Source organism: Notamacropus eugenii, chromosome 3 (assembly GCF_028372415.1).
Source record: "Notamacropus eugenii isolate mMacEug1 chromosome 3, mMacEug1.pri_v2, whole genome shotgun sequence".
Classification (NCBI taxonomy): domain Eukaryota; kingdom Metazoa; phylum Chordata; class Mammalia; order Diprotodontia; family Macropodidae; genus Notamacropus; species Notamacropus eugenii.
Genome location: NC_092874.1, coordinates 13,328,910 through 13,353,435, shown reverse-complemented (window position 1 = coordinate 13,353,435; position 24,526 = coordinate 13,328,910). Strand labels below are relative to the sequence as shown.

Here is a 24,526-nt window from a genome sequence, read left to right as displayed (position 1 = left end):
GAGACCAAAAGTCAAATTAAGACTTCTTTCCACTTCCCTCCCTAAAAACCCAACAACCCAAACCAAATTATTTCTTCTCAGAGGGGTTACTTCAGGAACATCATACTTGCTCTAATTTCTAGAAGGAAAATCTTCTCAGCTTGATTGATAATATACAGATGATCACTGGGGTATGGTCAAATGTTTCAGAAAATAAGAGTATCTTATCCATTGATAAGAACCATTTGAACATGATTCTTAGGAGAGTCATTCCAATTCAAATAAATGTTCTCACTTAGTTTAAGGCTTATGATTGAACTTGATTGATTGGGAATCATTATTTTTTGTTAAATGAGATAAGGTTCAAAAAATCAATTGTCTTACCTTTACAGGAACTCCCTCCTTTGGTACAGTGCAAATGACAATTCTCATTTTACATGGTGTTTAGCTTAGAATAAAAAGCCCAACATTCAAAGAATGAAAGTATAATTACCAAGCTTGTTCCCAAAGAAGAGAGAAAAAGAGACGTCTATTAAGACATCTTGAGCTGACTGTTTTGTATACATCTTAAAATGTCCCAAGAAAAACTCATTCACTTTCCTTCTAAGCCCTCCTCCCTTCCAAACTTTCCTATTATTGTCTTCCCAGTCACTCAGGGTTCCAACTTAGGAGTCATCCTCATGCTCTCTCACCATTTCCTCATGTTCAGACAGTTACTGAGCTCTGTTATTTCTGCCTTCATGGCATCTCCCATATATATGCCCCGTTCCCCCACATGGAGCTTCCACCACCCTGGTGCTGGCTCTCTTTGCTGAAAATTATTACAATAGCCTGTTGGTTGCTCTCTTTGCCTCAAGTCCCAACCACCACCACCACTCCACACACTCTATTCTGTCCTCTACCATCTCCCTGGCATTTTCACTGCCTGTCATCTAGATCTGGAACTCTCTCCCTCCTCATCTCTACTGTCTGGCTTTTGTGCCTTCCCTCAAGTCTCAGCTAAAATCCTACTTTCTGTGAGAAGCCTTTCCCAGGCCTCCTTAATCTTATTGACTTTGATCTGAAATTACCCCCAATTTATCCCACATATATCTTTTCTATTTTCACATTATGTCCTCCACTGGACTGTGAACTCCTTGATACCATAGACTATATACTTTTTTGCCTTTTTTGTATCTTTACTGCTTAGCACATTACCTGACATATATTAGATGTTTAATAAATGCTTTTTGACTTGACAACTCATGTTCTTTCCAGAGATGGGAGACCATGGGTGTAGACTACTTCATATAAACCACTTCAAACTTTCCCCAAAATATTGGTTAGTGTTGAAGTTGGTTCTCTTTCTTTAAAAAAATTATTTATATTTAAAAGAATGGCTCTGAATGGGGGTGGGGAAAAGAAGACAGGGGTATTTCTCAGTAGTGTAAAAATGAAAGATATTGATAAAATGCATTAAAATCATTGAAATAGACTTAATGGATCAGGCAGAGCCCTTTGATGACAGGGAGCCCTTTGAAGCCATTACCCAGAGCTCAGGGGGCCACCACAAGATGAGCTGCTGGGGTTGAATGATTAGATCTTTTCTTCAGGCACATCTGACTGAGAAATCAGAAATAATTAATTAATATGGCAATTTTTCCTAAATATAATCATCCCTTTATTGATGCATCATCAAGGTCAATACATCAAATTATTCTGAGTAAGAAAAACATGGGGAATGAAATGCTGTTCGAACTGAACACAGTAGGGTTCTCCTTTTGGTTCTGTCTCTGATGTGCTGTAGCCTTGGGGGAGGGGCTTCCCCTCCCTGACCAGTTTTCTTAAGGGAGAAGAGAGGCATTTAAATGAATGCTTTAGATTTGCTTTAAGTGTCACTGAAAATTCTTCTCAACTCTATATGACACTTATTTTTTTATACTTTACCAGGAGGTATGTGTATTTGTGTGTGTGTGTTTGTGTTCTTTTCTTTTTTAATCAATTAGGCATCCAAGACCCTCAGCAAATTTGTAGATGTGGCATTTCTTCACTACACCCAGAGATTGAAGAAGATGGTCAAATAGGGGAAGGAAGGTGGAAAAATTGCTTCTCTACATGACAACCACAATATTTGAGGACAGTGGCTTCCAAACTTTGCAGTGTCCCACTTACAAAAATAAAAATTGCTATGTTCCTTTTCAGAAAACAGCCTATGAAAATCATCTTCTTACCTTCTCTTTTATTTAAATATATTGCACTTGACCAAAATGAATCATGTTGAGAAACAGAATAATCCTAAAAGCACTTTTAACTTCCATACAACCATTATTTGACTTGAAGTTAACACACTTTGCACATAAAGAGAGCATTGACACAATAACTGAAGTCATCTGAGCCATACCAGAGGGCCATTATTGCAGATGGAGCCCATTTCAAGTGCCTGACAAATGCCAATTCAAATTTGGCCTCATTTGAATAGAACGTATTAAATAATCATTACATCACATCTATTGCCAGTTGGAGTGAATTTTGGTGTTCATCTTCTTTGGTTGACTTTTATTTAAACTTTGTCTTCATTGAAAAAAATTGATGTCATTTATTCAGGAGCTGTACTCAAGATATCCAGTCATGTGGGCCATTGCTTCATGACTCATCCAAGGTCTTGTACGCCCCAATGGGTTTGCACCCTACAGTCTAGAAAACTCTTCTTTAGAATAAGAAACTTCTGAATTTATTCACAAAGTAGTTTTGATCTATTTGGCCTCTTGCCTAGACTGATCTTCTCTTGACACTTAATGTTTCAAAGTGTTTTTCTGTCCTTGCTTCTTCCATAGTTCCTCCAGAATTGAAAAAAAAAAAAACCCAAAACAATAAAGCAAAAAACATTTGTTCATTGATTCTGTGTAAGTCATTATGCTAAACATTAAACTAAAGTCAATCATTGCCCTCAAGGGACTCACATTCTAATGGAAAGACTTGCACATATTTATACATTACATGTAGATTTAGTACAAGTATATGCAAATTTAATACACAGAAGTTTTGAGAGAGGGAGCCTTAGAAACAGGATAGTAAGGCTCCACAAGGAAGATGGTGCTTAAGCTGAGTCTTCAAGGAAGCTAGGGATTCCAAGAAGTGAGCATGGAAGCAATGTGTTCTTAGTATCAGAAAATGCCATGCAAAGTGTGGAGACGTAGAATATTGTGTGTGAAGGAACAGCAAATAAGCCAGTGTGGCTGAACTGTAGAATAAATAGAGAAAAGTAATGTGCAAAAAAAACTGGAGGGATAGATGGGACCAGATTAGAAAGAATTTTAAATGACAAATGGTTGTTGTTCATCTTCAAAGAGGACCAAAATGACATCACCATTGTAAAGTGAAATTTCAGTGTGTCCAACTGTGGCTGATCAGACCAATACGAGCTCAGAATGCTCTACCACAGGTTAGGCACAGATAGTCTGTGTGAACATTTGGGGTGGATATCCAAATTTGTGCATCCTGCATTTACTTTGTGCTGTCTCAATTCTGCTTTGCTCAAAGAGCACAGCACCTTTTCTAATATGGGCACGCCATGCTGAGCGGTCCTGTGCCAGTGTCTCCCATGATGCACAGTCAAATCCAAAGTTCTTGAGAGAGACCTTGAGAGTGTCCTTGTATCATTTCTTCTGGCCCCCATGTGATCACTTGCCCCATGAAAGTTGTCCATAAAATAGTCTTTTTGGCAAGCCTACATTTTACATTAGAACAATGTGGCCAGCCCATTGGAGTTGCACTCTCTGAAGCACAGTTTGAATACTTGGCAGTTTAGCTTGAGCAAGGGCTTCAGTGTCTGGTACCTTATCCTGCCAGGTGATCCTCAGAATCTTCCTAAGACAGTTCAAATGGAAACGACTCAGTTTCCTGGCATGGAACTGGTAGACTGTCTACATTTCACAAGCATATAACAATGAGGTCAGCACAATGGCTCTGTAGACCTTCAATTTGGTAGTCAGTCTAATATCTCTTCTCTCCCAATCCTTTCTTCAAAGCCTCCCAAACACTAAGTTAGCTCTGGCAATGCATACATCAATCTCATTGTCAATGTGTACATCCCTGGAAAGTACACTACCAAGGTAAGTCATTTTATCCACAGCATTCAAAACTTCTCCATTTGTTGTAACCAATGGTTCTACGTATGGATGGTGTGGTGGTGGCTGATGGAGCACCTGTGGTTTTTTTTTGGTCTTAATTAGTAGGCCAAAACTGGCACAGGCAGCAGAGAATTGATCCATACTTTGTTGCATCTCAGTTTCAGAGGCTGCATTGAGTATACAATCACCTGCAAATAGAAAAGCATGCACCAACATTCCCTCCACTTTGGTCTTGGCTTGTAGCCTTTTCAAATTGAAGAACTTACCATCAGTACAGTAGTTGACCTTGATGCCATGTTCATCCTCATTGAAAGCATTTCTCAATGTGGCTGAAAACATCATGGTAAAAAGCATGGGAGCAAGTACACAGCACTGTTTCACTCCACTGGTGACTGGGAAGGCACAAGAGCTTTGTGCATTATCCAGAACCCTGACAAACATGCCATCATGAAATTGATGTACAATATTGATGAACTTCTCCAGGCAACCAAATTTGGACATAATTTTCCATAAGTCCTCACGACTAACAATGTTAAAGGCCTTGGTCAGATCTATAGACATTGTATACAGACCTCCGTTCTGCTCCTGGCACTTCTCTTGGAGTTGTTGGGCAGCAAACACCATATCAACTGTTCCTTAGCCCTTTCTGAAGTCACACTGGCTCTCAGATATGTGCCCATCTTCCAGGTGAAGATAAAGGAGGACTCTAGCAAGAATTTTGCCAACAATGACTAAGAGAGAGATCCCCCTGTGATTGTCCCGGGACAATCTATTCCCTTTACCCTTATAGAGATGGACAATGGAGGCATCCCTGAACCCCTGGGGGATAACTTCTTCTTGCCATATAACCTGGAAAATTTCAGCCAACTTTTGTATGATCAATGGTCCCCCTACTTTGTAAATCTCAGCTGGAATAGAATCAACACCAAGTGCTTTGCCACATGAAAGGAGCCTAATGGCCCTCAAAACTTCTTCTTCAGTTGGAAGTTCAGCTAAGGAGAGATTGACTTCAACGTGAGGTAAACAGTCAATGACCTCACCATTGACTGATGATGGTCTGTTGAGAACACTATGGAAGTGTTCAGCCCATCTCTCTAAGATCATGTCATCACTGATCAATGTGGCTCCATCAGCAGTGAGTAGTTGTGATGCACTCTAGGTTTTTGGTCCATAAATAGCTTTAAGGGAAGCATAAAAGTGCTTTGGATTGTTACTGTCAGCATAAAACTGAATTCCATCTGCCTTCTTACTGAGCCAGGAAGCCTGCATCTCTCTAAGCTTTGCTTGTATTTTGCTTTTGATGGAATTAAATGCTGCCTTCTAAGAGAATGATGAACTATCTTGCTGGTAAATCCTGTGGAGTTCTCGTTTTTCATTTAACAGCTTCTGAATTTCCCCATAATTTTCATCAAAGCAGTCTTGGTGTTTGTGAGTGTTCTGACTCAGATGAGCAAATGCAGTGCTATACACCAAATCTCTGAGAGCTGCCCACTCCTTTTCTGCTCCACTGTTGCCAACTGTGTGTTGGCTCAACTTTCCCTCCAAGTGAACAGCAAACTGTTCACTCTCAGAGAAGAGCTCTAATTTGTTAACATTAATTCTTCTGGTAGTCATTTTGCCTTGGGGGGCGGTACTTTTGATGAATGAGAATATTTATCTTGGAAAGGATAAGTCTATGATCAGTCCAGCACTCGGCACCACCCATTGCCTTTGTCACTCTCACATCTTGTCTGTCTCTTCTCCTTACAATCACATAGTCTATTAGATGCCAGTGTTTGCTGTAAGGGTGCATCTGTGAAGTTTTATTGCATTTAGGTAAATAGAAGACAGTGTTAGTGATGAGAAGGTTGTGAGATGCACAAGTGTTTAGCAGTAAATGACCATTGCAGTTGCTATTTCCAACTCTATTCCTCCCTGGGACTCCCTGCCAAGTCTGGTAGTCTGAGCCTACTCTAGCATTAAAATCACCCAGAATTATAAGCTTGTCCTCTTTTGGCACATTGATGATAAGCATCTCTAGGTCTTCATAAAATTTTTCTTTGACTTCATCAGTTTGTCATGGTGGGAGCACAGGCACTGATGATGGCATGACATTTTTCTGCGAGTGGCAATCGTATTGTCATGAACCTGTCATTCATGCCTTTTGGCAGGCATACCAGCTTGCTGATTAGATTAGTTTTGGTTGCAAAACCCAGGCCAGCTTCACAGAACTCCCCTTCACTGAGCCCACTCCGGAAAAAGGTGTATCCAGCTCCAACTTCAGTAAGCTGGCCTTCATTTGCCAACCTTGTTTCATTCAGGGTTTCTATTTGGATATGATACCTGCTGAGTTCTCTTGCAAAAAGAGCAGTTCTTCTTTCAAGTCTATTGGATTTTGTGTTGTCTATTAGTGTGCACATGTTCCATGTGCCAATGGTGAGTGGAATCATCTTTGCAGATGTTTTCATACACTTTTTTGTGTTTCAAGCACATAGTGGGATTCCTTGCCTGCCATGGTAATCAGGCCAGGGTTGGATAAGCAGGCAATGTTTAGGGCACCTTTTCTAGCCCACTTCCTCACACCAGGAGGCAGGCAGTATGATCCTTAAAAGGCTGCTCAGACACCCAGGGAGCTGCCTAGTTCCATTGCTGCTTCCAGTGAGAAACGACCCTATAGCCTGGGCCACCTGTGTGCAGGGTTGTGACCACAGCTCCCAGTGTATCTGCACCTGCTGCTTCATCACTTGCCTGTCTCCACAGGACTTTGAGGCATAGTAGTGAAATGGTATGGGTGATGTCTTTTGGTTTGTGTGTAAATTGGATTTAAGCAAGGCAGAGCTGCATGAAGTTGTCAGATAGTGCTTGAGCTGAGTCTTCAAGGAAGCTAGGAATTCCAAGAAGTGGGCATGAGGAAGCAATGTGTTCTTAGTATCAGAAAATGCCATGCAAAGTGTGGAGAGATAGAATATCATGTGTGAAGGAACAGCAAACAGGCCCGTATGGATGAACTGTAGAATACAAAGAGAAAAGTAATGTGTAAAAAGACTAGAGAGATAGTTAGGACCAGATTAGAAAGAATTTTAAATGGCAAACAGTAGAGTTTATATGTGAATATTATATCTGAATATATAGTGAATTTATTGAGTAGGGGTTGTACAGCATGATCAGACCTACCCTTTAGGAAAATCCCTTTGGAAGCTTGTAGTGAATGGATTGGAGAGGGCAAAAACCTGAGGTAGGGAGACCACTTAGAAAACTATTCTAGTTGGTCAGGCAAGAAATGATTCTAGCCTCAACTGGTTAATGACTACACAAGTAGAGAGGAAGAGATGTATAAAGGAAATGTGGAGACGATAAAGCTGCCAACTGATTGGATATGTAAAATGAGTGGAAGTAAGGAGTCAGGGATAAAACTGAGGTTGTGAACCCAGATTCCTGAAAAGATGGTGGTACCCTCTAGGACAATAGATAAATGGGGAAGAAAGTAAGGTTTATTAATCAAAGATGATTTTTTTAACATGTTGAGTTTCAGATGCCTATGGAAAATTTACTTCACATGTCCCATAAGCAGTTTATGATATGGAACTGGAGCTCAGGGGAAGAATAACTAGGACAAGATAAATAGATTTAAGAATCTTCAGCATGGAGCTAGTTTAACTCATGAGAGTTTATAAGGTCAACAAGAGAGAATGGGAAGAGAAAAGACCAAGGACACAGCATTAGGAAATGTCCTTAGTTAGTAGAATGGATGATAAATCAGCAGAGAAGATGTAAGAGGGATCAGATAGATAGGAGAAGAACCAGAAGAAAGTAGTGTCTTGAAAACAGGGGAAAAAATGCAGGAAGAAAGGATGATTAACTGTCAAGTTTAGCAGTTGAGGAGTAGGATTAAAAAAAGGCCCTCAATATTGGCAGTTAAGAGATCATTGGTAACTTCGGATAGAACAGATTCAGTTGAGGAATAAAGTCCATAGTCAGATTGCAAAGAAGTGAGGAGGAAGGAGGAGGAAAGGAAATGGAATCAGTGACTGTAGACAGCTTTTTTCAAAGAGTTTGTCTGAGAAAGGGAGGAGAGTTAAAAAGGACTGTTCAATTCAATTCAGTTCAACAATCATTTATTACCCACAGTGTGATAGGTGCCCACCTACCTTGTTCTTATGATTCTGTTGTGTGAGCAGGGGAAAGAGTGTTTTATTTTAGAGTAGAAGATCTATTTTGCAACTTACTACCTGTGTGACTTTGAGCAAGTTACTTAGCCTCCTCAGGCCTCAGTTTGCTCATCTGTAAAATGAAGAAATTGGATAAGGCTGCTCTTTTTCATCTCTGAATTCACATTGCTGTGAGCTAGCACACACTGACTACATGCAAGAGTAAGCATTGGTTCTTCTATGTCTTTCTTTCATAATCCATTATTTTCGCTATATAAACTTTAGCATCATTCCTATTAGATTGCAAAGTTTCTTATGGAACTCAGCCTACTATATCAGCATTACAATAAATTTTTGCCAATTTGACTTAAAGATTGCTTGAGTTTGCAAATTAATTCCAAATGACCCTTTCCTGTACTTTCATCCTTGAAGGGTCCCTCAACCTCTCAAATTGCATCAGGCTGCCCATCCAGCATCCATCATTCTTATGATATGGCCACCACCTACTCTTCCACACAGGCTTCATCTGGGTGATTTCTTTCATGTAACTTCTAACTCTCCAGCCAGACCTCACGGTGTTCTGTAGCTTACCTACCTTCTCTACATACTTTTGCACCACCCTTTGAGAGGACAATTGCAATTTCTTTAGACCATAGTGTACCATGAGCTGCAGTCACATGGCATCACTGGAAGAACATAGTGTCTAAAAGAAAGACTTTTAAACCAATGAGCAACCTAGGATCATTCATTTGAAGGGTTGGGCAGTTTCCCAAGAGCCATTCTATTCTTTCTATTTAGTTCAGAGCCTACCACATTTTCCATCTTCAATCGCATTCCATCCTCTTGCCTACCTATCCATCTACATATCAGAATCCAAACAAATGACATTCTCTGTCCACTTTTTCTTATGTAATCATTTAGGTGGATGTCTTTTAAGTGATTGGGAATTTTATTGAGGATTCCCTGGAGTGTGCCAAGATTTGACACAGAGAGTATAATGTCCACCCCAAAATAGGAATTCCTGAACCAGTGATTTAAAAACAAACAAATGCGCTACTCCAACCTGTTAAGTCTCTGTAATCAAATGACAAACTAATCTGACATTAGTATGTAATGTCATTTCCAAGTCTCATCACTTTAGCAATGCCTTGGTTTCTATGTGTTTCTTAATATTCCCCTTTTCATATTCTCTCTGAAAGCTCTTTGCAGTATTCCTAGAACCCATCTACTAAATATTTCTCTGCTATTTTTTATCTCCATTCAATTTCTTAGGCAAAAAATTTTACCATTTACTACCTCCCAGTACAACTTCGATAATTGTCCATTTTCTGAATAGAAATATCTTTACAAACCCAATAACCTCCTCTCATTCTCCCCTCTGATTCCTGGTGATTCTAATCTCATAAAAAAGCTCGGTAGGTACCCACTTTAATAAATGCCGAATGCAAAACACAGAAGCACTCATTGTTACCGTATTCCTAAATCCCCTTGGCTGAATAGATCCTGATACTAAAAGCATTCTGAAAAGGAAAAGAGAGAGACCCAACCCCATTATTTCCTTATTTTCTTGGCCTTTTCAAAGGAAAGTTCCCTGACCTACTTCATTAGTAGTTTTCCCAGTCGGGCTTGACGGTATTTTCTGGCCTCTGTCCTTGGGTGCTTTCCAAAGGACTTGGAGGCGGACATCACCTTGACTGATATGCGATATGACTATTTAGAACAGCTGTGAAATTAACTGATCACCCCTCAGCCTGGCACTTAATGGAATCGAGGCTGGGCACTAGACAACTTCAGGAACCGGGTAATAAACACTAGGACTAGGGCAATCCGGGAACTTCCCAGGGACCAAAACAGCAACGCATTCTGATAATCTCCCATTCAAACAAGCAAGTCTTTATGAGTGCCAACTGTGTTCAAGACCTTATGATAGGTGCTGGGAATATAAACTCCTTCTCCCTGCTATAGAATTTGCCTTCAGAGAGTTGACACTCTACTGGGCTATACAATAAATAAATAAATGAATAAATGAATGAATGAATGAATGAATGAATGAATGAATGAATGAATGAATAAGTGAATGAATAAGGATTTAAGGAGGAGAAAGAGAGAGCAAATGAAAAGAACTGAATTACCAGAAAAGGCTGCTCCAGGAGCCTGCATATGTCAAATCACCAATCTTCTATTAAGCACCTTCTATGGACAGGCACTGTACTTGTCACATGCAAAGAAAGAGATGGTTCCTTCCCTCAAGGAACTCACAGTTAATGGAGGAAACAACAAGAAAAGAGCTGTGTACAAACAACACACATAGGATTAACGTGATAAACTGGAAAAAATCAACAGAGGGAAGTCACTAGAATTTAGAGGCATTAGGAAAGTCTGTGCTGAATTTTGAAGAAGTCTTCATATTCTAAGAACCAGAAGGGAAGAGGGAGGAGTAGTCCAGGCCTCCAGAACAAACTAAACTTTTATGACTTAGGTTGGACTGTCTTTCTGTCTCATGAGCAAAGCCACCTTCTCCCCCTTCTTCCCCTTTCTAAATTCTTTACAGAAAAGAGCATTTCCTTTATGTTCATTTTGCCCCTCTTCTTTTTAAATGCTTTATCAATGCTTTTTGAAAAATAGTTTTCATTTTCCAATCATTTTTCTCCCCTTGAAACAAAGAAAAACAGGTAAGCCAAATAAACAGGCCAACCATGTCTCACAGCATATGTACCACCCAAAATCCACAGCCTACCGATGCTATGGAGAAGAGGAAAGAATGTTTTACCATCTGCCTTCTAGAATCTTAACTGGCCATCAAATGAATCTCAGTTCTGATCTCAGTGCTCATTTACGTAAGGTTATCATGGTTATTCTCTTGCCTCTCATTTTGCCTTTTTCCCAGAGATTTTCCAGATAGTCATGCTTGTCTGGATTTCTCTCATGTGGATCACTGCCTTGTAAAGACCACATTGCTGGATCATCCCAATTCCCATGGAGAAGTCCCTATCCATAGGTTTCCCAAAGTAAGTCATACATTCTTAGAATGCTTCAATATTCATGAAGTTCTTTCCTCAAAGTAGACTTTGTGAAGCAAGTAGTAGGAGATTCATTCTCTCATTTTATAAATAATGAAACTAAGGCTGAGTGGGAAAGCCTATGATCACATAGCTAGCAAGCATTGGAGCTGGAACTGGGACCCAATTTGGTTTCTCAGCTTGTGCCCTTTTTCACTACATCATACTTCATCTCCATACAAGATGAGCACTGGACAAGAGCAGAAGAAAAGCAGTCCCATACTTGCGTTGTGCTTATCTCAACTAATCTGAATTACTTAGATGGACTTAGAGAGAAGTATATTCAAGAGGTCTGTATCTTGACACCCACCAGTTAGTTACATTTTACTTTGTCACACAGTCTGTCATTAATGGTGGGGGGTATAGGGGATGGCGTAGGAGGGAAAAAGGGAAACAGACAGTACAAGATGGAGACAGGGGAGGATTTTAACATTTACTAAGCCACCTACCACATGCTACACTGTGCCAAGGGTTTAAATATGACCTCGTTTGATCCTCACAATAATCTTTTAGGTTAAGTGCTATTATGATCCCCATCTCACAGCTGAGGAACCTGAGGCAGAGACAGGTTAAATGACTCTTTCAGGGTCATATAGTTATAGTCATATAGTTAGTAACTATCTGAGGTATTCCTGACTCCAGGCCCACAACTCTATCTTTCTGTGCTTGCTTTGGAGTTAGGAGACCTTAAGTGCAAGCCTCCTCTGTTCTTTACTATGTCACCTTAAAATTTACTTAACTTCTCTGGGACTCAGTTTTTCATTCTACGAAATAAGAGTATTATATCAAATGGATAAAGATGACAAGAAAAAAAGGAAAATAACGATTGCTGGAGGGGATATGGAAGGCTAGGCACACTGATGCCATACTGGGAGATTTGTGAATTGGTACAGATATTCTGGAAAGCAATCTGTATCTGGGTCCCAAAATAATAACTAACATTCATTTAGCAAAGTCTGCAAAGTGCTTTATAAATACTAGCATATTTCATTCAAACAACAGCTCTGGAGACAGAGGTTGTTATTACCTTTATTTTACAGAAAAGCTGACAATCTGTGCATGCCCTATAACCTAGCATTACCACTAATAGGCCTACACCTCCAAGAGATCAAAGAAAGAAGAAAAGAAGGAAAAAATATTTGTAACACCTTTTTTTGTCATAGGAAAGAACCCGAAACTAAGGGGGGACCCATCAACTGAGGAGTTTAATGAAAATGACAAAATAAAAGGATTCAGAGAAATCTTGGAAGGGTTGCATGGATCAATGAAGAGTGAAGATACAGGAAATGTATATAGTAACCATAACATTGTCAAGAAAAAAATTTTGAAAGACTTAGGAACTCTTGACAAAGTAATGACCAATCATGATTCCAGAGGACTATTATGAAGTATGTTATTGCCTGGCACAGAAGTGGGGGGTTTGAGTGGCAGGCTGAAATAGGCAGATGTGGCCTTGGCCAAGGGTGGCCTTGGTGAGCTTCATTATGCTTAGTCATGAAAGGGGGGAGTTGTCTCTTTTTTGAATTAGGAGTTGGAGATTTGGGAAGGAGAGGGGAACGAGTGACAAGGATGCAAAAAAACCGGAAATGTCGTGGTAATATTTTTAAAGGCACAGAAGAGAAGAGAAAAATATAGAGAAAAGGACTACATCTTTGATGTAAATGTTGGATTTATGAATTCTTTCTCGATACGTGTACTGTAGGGAAGAGAGAGTTGCGACTGCACATCTAATCCCCATTTTCTGCTGTGTGTATATGGCGATTCTCATTTTTGAAGTTAGTAAAGCGTTGTTGTTCAGTCATTTCAATCATGACTGAAGTTTTGTGATGTCATTGGGGGTTTTCTTGGCAGGGATATCAGAGTGCTTTGCCTTTTCCTTATCCAGTATACCTTACAGAGGAGGAAATTGAGGCAAACAGGGTTCAGGGACTTACCCAGGGCCACACAGTCAGTAAGTGTCTGAGGCTAGATTTGAACTCAGGAAGATGGGTCTTCCTGACTCCAGGCCTGGCACTCTATCTACTGCCCACATTACTTAGTAAAGAGTGGAACAACAAATGAAAAAAGAACAAAAATGAGTTCAGGCAAAAGTAAATAAAACAAAGGGGGTCTCTGACGCCCTTAATTGTCCCCTTTATCTCTAAATCAGGGATAAAACAGACACTCAAAGTAAATATTTACTAAAGACCTGCTATATGCCAGACACTGTGTTACCTTCTGGGGAAACAAAGAAAAGCAAAAGAAAGTCTCTGGTCTTTAGGAGCTCACACTCAAATGGGGGAGATGATATGTAAGCAGCTGTGCAAACAAGTACATAGAAGATGAACTAGAAGGTCAATAGAAGGCAGGCATTAGCATTAAGGGGAATCAGGAAAGGCTTCCTCTAGAAAAGGATCTACCTGGGATGTGCAGAAAGCCAGGAAGACCAGGAGGCAGAGATGAGTGGGGAAAGCAATCTAGACCTAGAGAACAGCCATTAAGGGTAGGGAGACTGAGTGTCCTGTTCAAGAACACAAAAGAAAGCCAGTGTTTTTGGATCAGAGACTATTAGTGTAGAAAGACTGGAAAGACAAAGGGGATGGAGAATGTTAGCAGCTGAATTTTAAACTATCACCAGCCTCTCCTCACACGTGCTTCTAGGATTCCCTATAAACAAATTCCTGTATTGCATATCATTTTATATTATTTGCTTTTTCACTCCAATTCGTACCCTGTAATTTTAAAGCCCATATAATTATTCATTTAGGTGTTAATCTCAACACACACCACTATCTACACCCCAACTCGCCAGAACAAAAGACATCATTTAGCTAAATACAATTGCCATGCTATCAAATTTGTGAAAGTTAGCAATAATCAAGGTCTGAGCATACTGGAACATGCCCAGACTCCCATGAGCACAGCAGAATGAGCTGAGTGACCTCCTGCTGCACTATACACTTGGATTCAGAATGCATCTTGGGTGTATGCTTACCAACATTATCTACTCCAATTGTGATAGTGTCAGTCCAGATTGGATGATGGAGAGGTGCTTCATATTGATTTAGAACTTGAAGGAAGTTTGGAGGTCAATGAATACCATCCTGTCATTTTAAGGAGGGGAAACTGAGTCCCAGAAAGCCTGAATAACTTTTCCAAGCATCTGAAGTAGGGCTTAAACCCAGATCTTCACTCGAAGGTCATTGCTCTATCCCATACCATATGCATTCTCCTGATGTTGATGTCTACAGCTCCATAGAAGTTTACAGCCTTCTCAGTGAGATTTATGATTGTTAAGAAAATACAGACCTAGTGATCTATGTATAAAAAATGAAATGAATGAAACATACCTATTGTATAGACCAGTGATCACTAAGTGAGCTATATAACCGACCAAGCAAGCTGAGGAAATATGCCAACCTCATGCCAACCTCTCTTCAAAGTCAATCATGGAGCTTTTATCCAACATAATCACATTTATTCTTTATCCATTAACCCTCCAAATTCCACGACCCTACCCTCTCTTTCTGTTGTATAAACTTTCAGCCTTATGAACTTCTTCCTGGGATGTGGACTTGACAGGGCAGTTAGAAATCTCTTACTGCTTGTCCTTCATTCTCAAAGAGGACCATGATACCAGGAAGGTGATGCCATGACTTGCAAGTGAATTGGATTTAAGTGAGGAACAGCTGTGCAATGTCACCAACCTCACTTTCTCCTCTGGAAGCCATCTGGATCCCATGGCAAGATATAGATCAGCACAACTGGAGATGGTTCCAAATGCAATGGGAGACCGTGACCTTTAAAAACTAAAGTCTTTTTTAGGTTTCAACTTGACTGAGGCAACACTCATTCAGTGATTAAGACTAGGTAAGAAATGAGGTAAAGAATGACCTCTTTTCCTTAGTAAAAAAAAAAAAAATTAATCTGGAAAGGGAAGACCCTCAGGGTTAATGGCCAAAACAGAAACAATTGTGATTTACGTTCACTCTTAGCCATCAGGACCCAAACAATGACCACATGAGTCTTGGACTGGAGCCTATTGTTGGCAATCAATGAGGGCCAGAGAGAGATTTGGGTTTAAGGCATGGTCTTCAAGAAAGAAATCTAGCTGGTAAATCCAAAAATATCTTGTGAAGTTTCAGTGATCAAAATTTACATTCCTTTGGGCAGAGCACCCACAGGTAAAGGTATGATGTCTTATGTGGACAGAGGGAGAGTAAAGCGGAAAGGAAAACATCAGGGAGAGGAGAAGAGAGGAGAGGAGAGGAAAGAGGGAGGAAGGGAGAAGGAAGGAAGGAAGGAAGGAAGGAAGGAAGGAAGGAAGGAAGGAAGGAAGGAAGGAAGGAAGGAAGGAAGGAAGGAAGAAAGGAAGGAAGGAAGGAAGGAAGGAAAGAAGGAAGGAAGGAAGGAAAGAGTTGTTCTGCCCAATTGGAACTAACCAGTTGGGTCCCCAAAGAGGTATACTACTTATGATTCTGCTTGTCCTTCATTCTCAAAGAAGATCATAGCATCAGGAAAGTGACTTGCAAATGAATTGGATTTAAGTGAGGGAGGGCTGGGAAAAGTCACTAGCCTCGCTTTCTCCTCCAGAGCCAACCATGTCCAGCGGCAAGACATAGATTTGGATGACTGGAGATGGCCCCAGATGCAGTGGAAGACCTTGGCCTTTTTAACCTAAGGTCTATGTGACCAGAATACCCACAGTAACATCTGGGAATAAAATTGGCAAAATATCAGCCATACAAAATGTGAGATGCTGCTCAAATCACCTCATGGCGGCAGATGGCACCTTTGGAAGGTGGACTCTACATTCAGAGACAGAGATTGATGAGTAAAAGCTCCATGAGTCCCCCCTTCCTCTTTCCATTTGGGTGGGACAGGGTAAAAAGCAAAGGATCATCAGACATGGTTGTAATCTACGCTGAGCCCAGTGTCACATGGGAGTTGAGATAGGTGATCTTGGGAGAAGTATGAAGAGGCAGAGCATTGGAAATGGGAGCTCTGAGCACCTAACACTTGATTCAATTGTTTGTCGTCATCTGCTATTTTTTTCCATTAAATATCTTTTTACCTTGTGTATTTGTGTTATTTGTCTGGATTTGGTAAAAAAAAAAAATAGTTATATCAATGGGGACTCAGAGCTATGTATTTTAATATACACTTATGCCAGTGATACCAAGAACCTATGTGTATCTGAGGAGAGAACATAGCAAAGGAGGGAGTGTGATACAACTAAGAGTGAAAATTCAGTGACAAAAACATATTTGGTTGGGGGGAGGAGCCCAGGCAGAGATTAAAACCAGCTCCCAATGAATCTCTTAATATATCACTTGCCTTACTCTTCTTGCTCACAAACATTCACAACCCCAAAGTTTTAGGCTTTCTTTTCTACATTACCCTTTATTCTCTGAAAAGCCCCAAGTCCTTTATGAAGTGATACCCTGAAGTATACGCTGACGGTGAGTGAAAATAAGCTCGATTGAATTATTCCAGGGCAGCACTTTGATTTTTCATTTTACTTATTTTCCAATGCAAGCACCACTAGTGCGCAGGGATACTACAAGTACAAATAGATTATTCTTAAATGTTGTCAGAGAAGATTTTTAATCTATAATAAACAAAGAAAAGTTTGCATCTCCTGAAAAGTAATGAAACTTGGTCAAGATAAATTAAGCATATTAAATTTGCTGCAGGTTTAAATCAATGCTGAGAGTGCTAAATAAAACAAAAAACTACAAGGGAAGAATCCCGAACATTGATCATGACCCAAATACGCCCCAACACTGTTAAGAAGTTTACTCCAGTAATATCTGTGGTCATTGAGTAGATCAATGAAACTCATTCTTTCAACAGCATCCAATTATCAGTTTACTGTGGAATGTGCTTTCTAATAAATCAGCAGACATTACACAGCCTTAGACATAACCAACATGAGAGTTAATAATCACACACACACACACACACACACACACACACATTATCTAGGATGAGCTCCTGATGGGCCCAGAAAAAAAATGGCCTCATGATGAAGTATTCCATTTAAGCTGGATCTATAGATGCAAACATTTCCAAGTCGTGACTTTCAGTTAGCTAGTTTATGGTGAGCTGTATTAATAGAGTTTGATTAAGCACTTAAGGGGAAAGATCGATAGACCTCTGTCATATTTACACAATAAAAAAATGGCATGTACAGTAAGGGCAAAACAATATAAATTTGGGCACTCTATTATACAGAAAGTTAATAGAGTAATATTTTCTCCAACTCCTTGGATCATTTACAAAATGTATTCATTGCCTTTAACTTTTGGTATTCAATACATTGCAAAGTAGCATAATGCCAGATAAATACCGTAAACACTACAAATAAAATACAGTTCTGAATTCTGATTATTTTTCTTCCCCCAAAGACTTTTCACTGAGCGAAGAAGGTGCTGGTGGCATTAGGCTGAGACACAAACTTCATAGGATCAGATTTTAAGCTCAAAGGGGCCTTTGAGGTCATCTAGCCCATCTAGCCCCACCCTCTACTTCACAGTGGAGGAGGCTGGGGATAAGAAATGCTCGTTTGATGATTGGTTCAAGGTTACCCAGTTTGTTAAGTGGCTGAGATGGGACTGAGCAGCAGTGCTTTGACTACAAACCTCAGACTCTTCCCCTCAATCGTTATTAATGTTTTTTCCCCTTCCCTAGTGGAGTTCAAAGGAGTTTTAAATCCTGAATGAAATGTGACTAGGACCTAAGGTATTCTGTGGGATAAATGGAATGTTTGGGAAAGGTGGATGAACTAGTTCAGGTCAATAGCATGAGAGTCCAACTGAAGTACCAAACAAAGGGCAGGACTGGCAATAACCCAAGTTGTTTGCTTAGTGCAGACTATCCAGTCTAAAGTGGAGGTTCTTGGAAGGCCATTGGAGTGATTCATTATGGCACGTCATGAACAATTCCAAACTTGACATGGAAGAACAGCCGAAGGTTAGAGGCTGATGAGGATCCGAGTGGTTTTCGTACTCTGTCAGATTGATGTTGGTGAAGTTCAAAAGGGGGATACCAACAAGCCAAGCAATTGCTTTATTCCTTTGTTTAATTTAGTATTTGTGTGTTTGAATCAAACCATCCACAAACATTTATTGAGAATTATGCACCAGGCATGGGCTGAATGCTAGGGATACAAAAAAAAAAAAAAATAGTGACAATAATTCCTAACCTAAAGGAACATGTGTTCATGCTGGTGGGGAAAGCACCATGTACATACATAGAAATATATGAAATGCAGAGAGAATAGATAGATATATCTTAGAAGGTACGGTGCTAGTACTTGGGAGTAACTAGAAAAAGCTTCTTGCACAAGTTAGTGTTTGAGCTGAGTCTTGAAGAAAAGCAGATTTGGGGGTCTTACAAGCAAGGGAAAGGCAGAAAAGCTTTCAAATATGGAAAGCAGCAATTGCAAAAGTGCTGAGAAGGGGAAAAGAACATTATGATAGAGAAACAGTAACCATGGTTGGATCGTAGAGGAGGGGACAGGTTATAAAGAAAAGAAAGCAAATATGTACTGAAGTTTAGTATTTCTTAGATAAGCTTCTTTCTTGTTCTTTGTAAATTGAATTGTTTGTTGATGATTAAGTTCAAAACAAAGAACAAAATTTAATTTAAAAAAATCATATGAAAGAACTAGGGGAAGATAACTGAGCTTTTGTTCCTGTGTGCAACAGAAGCCCTTGAACGTCTTCTACAGTCTTCAGCATGATTGAGCCCACCATCTTGTTACCAATACCGATTAGTTAAAATAGGAAGAATAGGATGCCATGATGTCTCTCAAGGCTGGCATAGCCCAACTGAGCTTTTCCATGATCCACCCTACTCTACCCTACTTCAACCCCAGCTATAACTGGATGTCTCCCAGGGAATTCTCCCATGAAGGCCAATATATCCAGCTGCCTCTTTTTACTCCCATGTGAGATGATGTACCAGGGTCTTCTTTCCTTCAGATTTGCTAGTTATAGGTTTGGCTAAATGGATTGTTTTGCCATTAGAATATGATAGAGGAAAAGAATTTGTCTTTGAGGTACAAAGTCCTAGACGCAGCCATGGTTCCAGGAAACGCCCATTACAGTATGAAAACACCTGAGTCAGTATCAAGTCTAGCCTTTTAGATCACTTAGTTCTGGCTCAGAAACTCCTAAGTCATTAGTTCAATCTGCAGCCAAAGAAAATACTTTTTGTCATCACCTGGTATGAGCCCCTCAGTCACACATGGCTGGAAACAGGTCCCCAAAATGATATAAGGTGTCCAAAACCAAGGAGGCAATAGCTATGAACATTGCAAGGACTGGACTCTATCACCCATCACACAGATAAAACACTTCGAAATTCATAAAGCCTTTCAGGGCATAATTATATCAGATTGCTTACCTTCTCTAGGAGGGGAGAGGCAAAGGAAGGAGGGAGAGACTTTGGAAGTCAAACAATTTTTTTAAATGAATGTCAAAAATTGTTGTTAACATGTAATTGAGGAAAAATAAAATAAAAATTAAATGTAAAAAAATAGCATTGCAGAAGTACCAGCTATTACTACACAGACAACAAGGCCAGGCCCTTTAACCCATTCCACTTGCCCTTTCCTGGTGCCTAGAGACACAGAGGGTTCTAGAAGGCCAATACTTGTGTGTAAAATGATGACAGATATAAGCAAACAGGCATTCCAAAGAAAGGACTCCTATAATCATAGAGAGTATAGTTCCAATCTACTCATTGATTCTCTGGTGGAAGTTTTAACTAAAAAAGAAATTCCCACTAATGTCAGCACCTTCCTAGGTACAGAGGAGTAACAGTCTTTTTTTAAAAATATGAGACTCATATAAACTCGTACAAAGAGAATGTCATGTCTAGAACAATGTGGGGAAGGGGAGTAACTCTTATGCTTGTCAGACTATTCTAAGGTGTTTCATGCAATCCTTTGGATATTTGTTTACCAATAATGAAATCTGATGACTAAGTTCAAGAGAGGCCTTTGATTAAATCCTGCCTTAGCCCCTTACTAGGTATGTAAACACCAACAATGCATTTAATAAGGCAGTGTGTCATAGCAGATAGAGAACAGACTTTAAATTAAAAAGTCCTGGGTTTGGGTCTTACCGCTGACACATAACATTTATGTAATGCTCGCTATGTGCCAGAAACTGTGCTAACTGCTTTATAATGACTAGCACATTTGACTCTCATAACAACCCTGGGAGGGAGGTGCAGTTTTTATCCCCATTTTACAAATGAGCAAACAGAGGTCACACATGCTAGTTGTGTGATCCTGAGCAAGTCACTTAACTTTTCAACACCCAGAGAACCCTCTAAGACTTGAGACTGCAAAACAAGTAGGCACTAATTTGCATTGGTAGAGGAAGCCGATCCGCACTGACTATTCACAGACTGGAGAAAAAAAGAACCAAATGAATATCGACTTAACCACTCTATCTCCATTTTCTCCTCGGTAAAATGAGTCCAACAGCACCCATCAACGCACAGGGCTGTCATGAGCATTAAATGAGATGATATAGTAAAGGGAGTTTGCAATTCTTAGAATACTAAAGAAACAACAAACAGATAAATAAAACTGAGTCTCCACAAAACCAATCTCACTCCTGACATTCACTAGCTGTGTAACTCTAAGTAACTCATTTAACTGCTCTGGACTTCAGGAAATTTTCTAGGACTTCCTAGTTGATTCGTGGGTTCAATCTGGGATCAGGGAGAGAGCATTCTCGCCCCAGAACTCCTCAGGATTAGGAAATCCTGGATCCTCCATATATATATACTCATTGCTACAATGGTGATATCATTTTGGTCCTCTTTGAAGATGAAGGGCAACAACCACTCATTGCTACGAAGTTCATCATCCTGGGGAGGCAATAAAGGGTCCGAGAAAAGACTCAGACACAAGCAGAGGAGTGGGGGAAAGTTAATTTATTATTAAGTACCAGATGAGTGTTTTTCTCACTATGTTTTCTCATATGAATGGGGTACAATGAGTGAGGATTCTTGATTGAGAAGAGATCTTAGAAGACACCGCATCTTCAAAGCAAAGAAACCAGGCAAGAAAAGTGAAGTCATTTGCCTAATGGCACAGAGATATTAAATAACAGAGCTGAATTTGAACTCAAGTTCTCTGACTTCCAATCCAGCTCTCTTTCCATTGCACAAAGCTGCCTCTTCTAACCACAGTCTCTCACCCCACCCCACTTTTTGGATGAGGAAGCTAAAGTCCGGAATAGTTACCTACTTGCTCAAGGTAGCACAGGTAAGGTAGTGACAAAGGAAAGACCTGAACCCATTTGACTCCAAATCCAGCAATTCTCTCTACTTCATTCTTCCTTGTAGAAAATGTGGCTATTCCAAAATTCACACTGCTCTACTTCTGTATTCTCAAGTCATCACTCAGAGCAACAAATCTTTCTGTCTTCAATTTTTATATTTTCCACAAGGATACAGCTGCCTTGTGTTGGAAAAAAAATTCTAATTTACTCTCAAGAATACACATTTTACTAGTTTAATTGAAGAGTTTAGTTACAGCTTAGTTCCTGCTCATGATAAATCAGACTGACAAACTCTCACTGATGAATAACCATAGAAAGATGGAGGTTGCTTAGGGAAGCACAGAATAGCTGGAGTACAGAGAATGACTTGAGGCCCTTTATATGCTCAAGAACACTTTCTATGCATAAATCCTTGGGTCCTAGTGGAAATCCAAGATACTAGGCTTCACAGGTAACATTGGCATCACTTTACAAATGAGGAAGCTAAGGATCAGAACTGACTGGAACATGGTCATGGGGGTGATAGTTGTGGCAGAAAAAGTAGACAAACTAGAGGAAGGGGCAGTCAAGAAGAAAGCTTGTATTGGCTTTATAGTCCAAACTGGACTTTTTTCCCATTCAGCCACTGAAAATGAGACTTCGATCTGTATGAATCAGCACTTGATATAATCATGGACTTTGGCAATCCATGCCCCCTGCCCTCCAGCCATATTCCTCCCTCTCTTTATCCTCCTCCCATCAGATCCTTCATTCCTCCCACCCCACCTCCCAGGGCTCTAGGGCTCTTATATAAGAACCTTCCCTTGTCTGGAACCAGGCCTCCACATCATCTCCGAACAATTTCTGAACCGTGCTACCACGAAAAACCAACCCTTCTTTCTGGCTCCTCTTTCTGTGCTTCCTTCATTAGTTGGAAGCTTCTTAAAGGCAGCCACTACCTTCCCTATACCTAGTGCTTTGCACAATATCTGGAACATAGTAAGTTCTTAAAAAGTCACTCGACTGTACATTCCTTTGACCCTACAATACTGTTACTAGATACAGACTTCCCAAAGAAGTAAGGGAAAGAATTCATAGGTACAAAACTTCTAAGCGCACTTTTTTGTTACGTTAAGGAATTGTAGACTTCCCTTCGATGGGAAGTGCACAGACTAATCATGAGATAAGAATACAATATTACGATGCCATAAGAAAGGGCAGAAGGGATGGAACGCTGGCGAGATTTTAGAGGTGGGTGTCAGCCCGGGACACCCCCACAACACCAGCCTGGACCGTTGTGAACAAAGGCGGTCTGGCGCAGACCTAGGGCAGTTTGAGTTAACTGTTTTCCCTGACCGATTGATGTGGGGCCAGCTGAGCCCTTTGAGCAGGATAAAAGGGATTTTTAGGACTTCAGTCCTCAGACCCCAGGGAGCCTCCTTCAACACTGCTTTCAATTTCCTTGCCAAGGGCTTTTACTAGCTTTTACTTTTCTGGACTGCTTTTAACATCCTTGGGAACAGCTTTTACCTGAGATTATATTAAGGTGCTGGGTTGGGGTTTTTTTTATTTTTTATTTTTTTATGAAATGTATTGTTTATCTGAACCCTCAGGCTTGGAGTGATGCATTACAACAGCTATGGGAGTGCTATCAAAATACCTGGAGAGGTTTCTGTGAACTGAAGTGGAGTGGAGAGATCAGAATGAGCAGAAAAATGTAGAGGAGGGCTGCAGTCACATAAAGGAAAACAACTTTGAATGACTTATGCAGCAGGAGCGGCTTGATGACCACACGGAGCCTCAGAAGGCTGAGGAAGTGCAGCTTCCCACTTCTTGACAAAGAGGTGATGGACAGACTCAGGATGCAGGAGACCTGAGTTACCAGACAGGGACAATATGTGGATGGATTTTGTTTGACTATCTTTTTAAAGTGAGGCTTTTGGTAGACTTAGTCCTTCATAGCAATGCAAGGACCTAAAAAATTCCCAATGGACTCAAGGCAAAATGCCTTCCACATTCAGGGAAAGATCTATGGAACTGGATCACAGAATGAAGCAGACCATTTTCTCTTGTGCTATGTTTTGTTTTGTTTTATGGTTTCTCCCATTCATTTTAATTCTTCTATGCAATATATATTTAATAGGAATGTACGTGTAGAATCCATATAGGATCGCATGCCATCTTGGGGAGGGACTGGGGAGGAAGGGGTGAAGGAGGGAGTGGGAAGTGAAAAAAATCTAAGACATATGGAAGTGATTGTAAAAAAACTGAAAAGAAATAAAATAAATAAGTTCCCCAATGGAAAAAAAAAAATAAAGTGAAGCTTTTATTTGGGTGGGGGGTATGGGTGGGCAGTGATCATGGTGTTAAAAAAAAAGATGAGGTTAATAACATTAACAACAGGGGCATTCATATGGGACTTGGAGGTTTGCAAACTTCTTTACATATCTGTCTCATTGGATACTCCTAATACATAATGAGGAAAAGTGAGACTGAGACATTAAGTGATTCACCCAGGATCACACAGCAGGTAGATGCCTCAGGATAGATTGGAACTCAGGCTTTCCAAGGCCAAGTCTAGCACCTGTGCCACCCAGCTGTGCCATGAAATCTTTTTAAAAACCCAGAAAAGTTCAGAAGGAAATTCTGAAGTTAATACAAGCAAGTGTTGTTACTATTTTGTTAAATATAACACACACTTTAAAAACCTGTGCATATGACAGAAGTTTAATTACGTATCTTACTGGTTTTTTATTCTTTGTGGAAAAGGTTTGAGAAGGATGTTTGCAGGCACCAGGAAGGATTGGCAGCCTGGTCCCGTGGTTTCTGACACATGTAGTTTCAAGGAGATAACACTGTGTGGTTGGTGCCCTGGAGAAAACATAGGTCTTTTGAAGTAATAATGCTTAGAGAAAATTGTGGGGATTTGGGAATGAAGAAATGTAGTTGTGTGAGTGCTAAGAGTTTTCAATGTACACATTTTCTCC

General features: G+C 40.1%; 1 long non-coding RNA gene across 1 annotated transcript in view; it reads right to left on the bottom strand.

Moving 5' to 3' along the window:
* The window catches only part of LOC140531068 (uncharacterized), a 36,501-nt gene extending 16,650 nt beyond the window's left edge, over nucleotides 1-19,851 (bottom strand). The window contains exon 1 of the long non-coding RNA XR_011976257.1: nucleotides 19,666-19,851. This is a non-coding gene — a long non-coding RNA (uncharacterized lncRNA). The remainder of the gene's footprint in view (nucleotides 1-19,665) is intronic.
* Nucleotides 19,852-24,526: the final 4,675 nt, after the last annotated feature.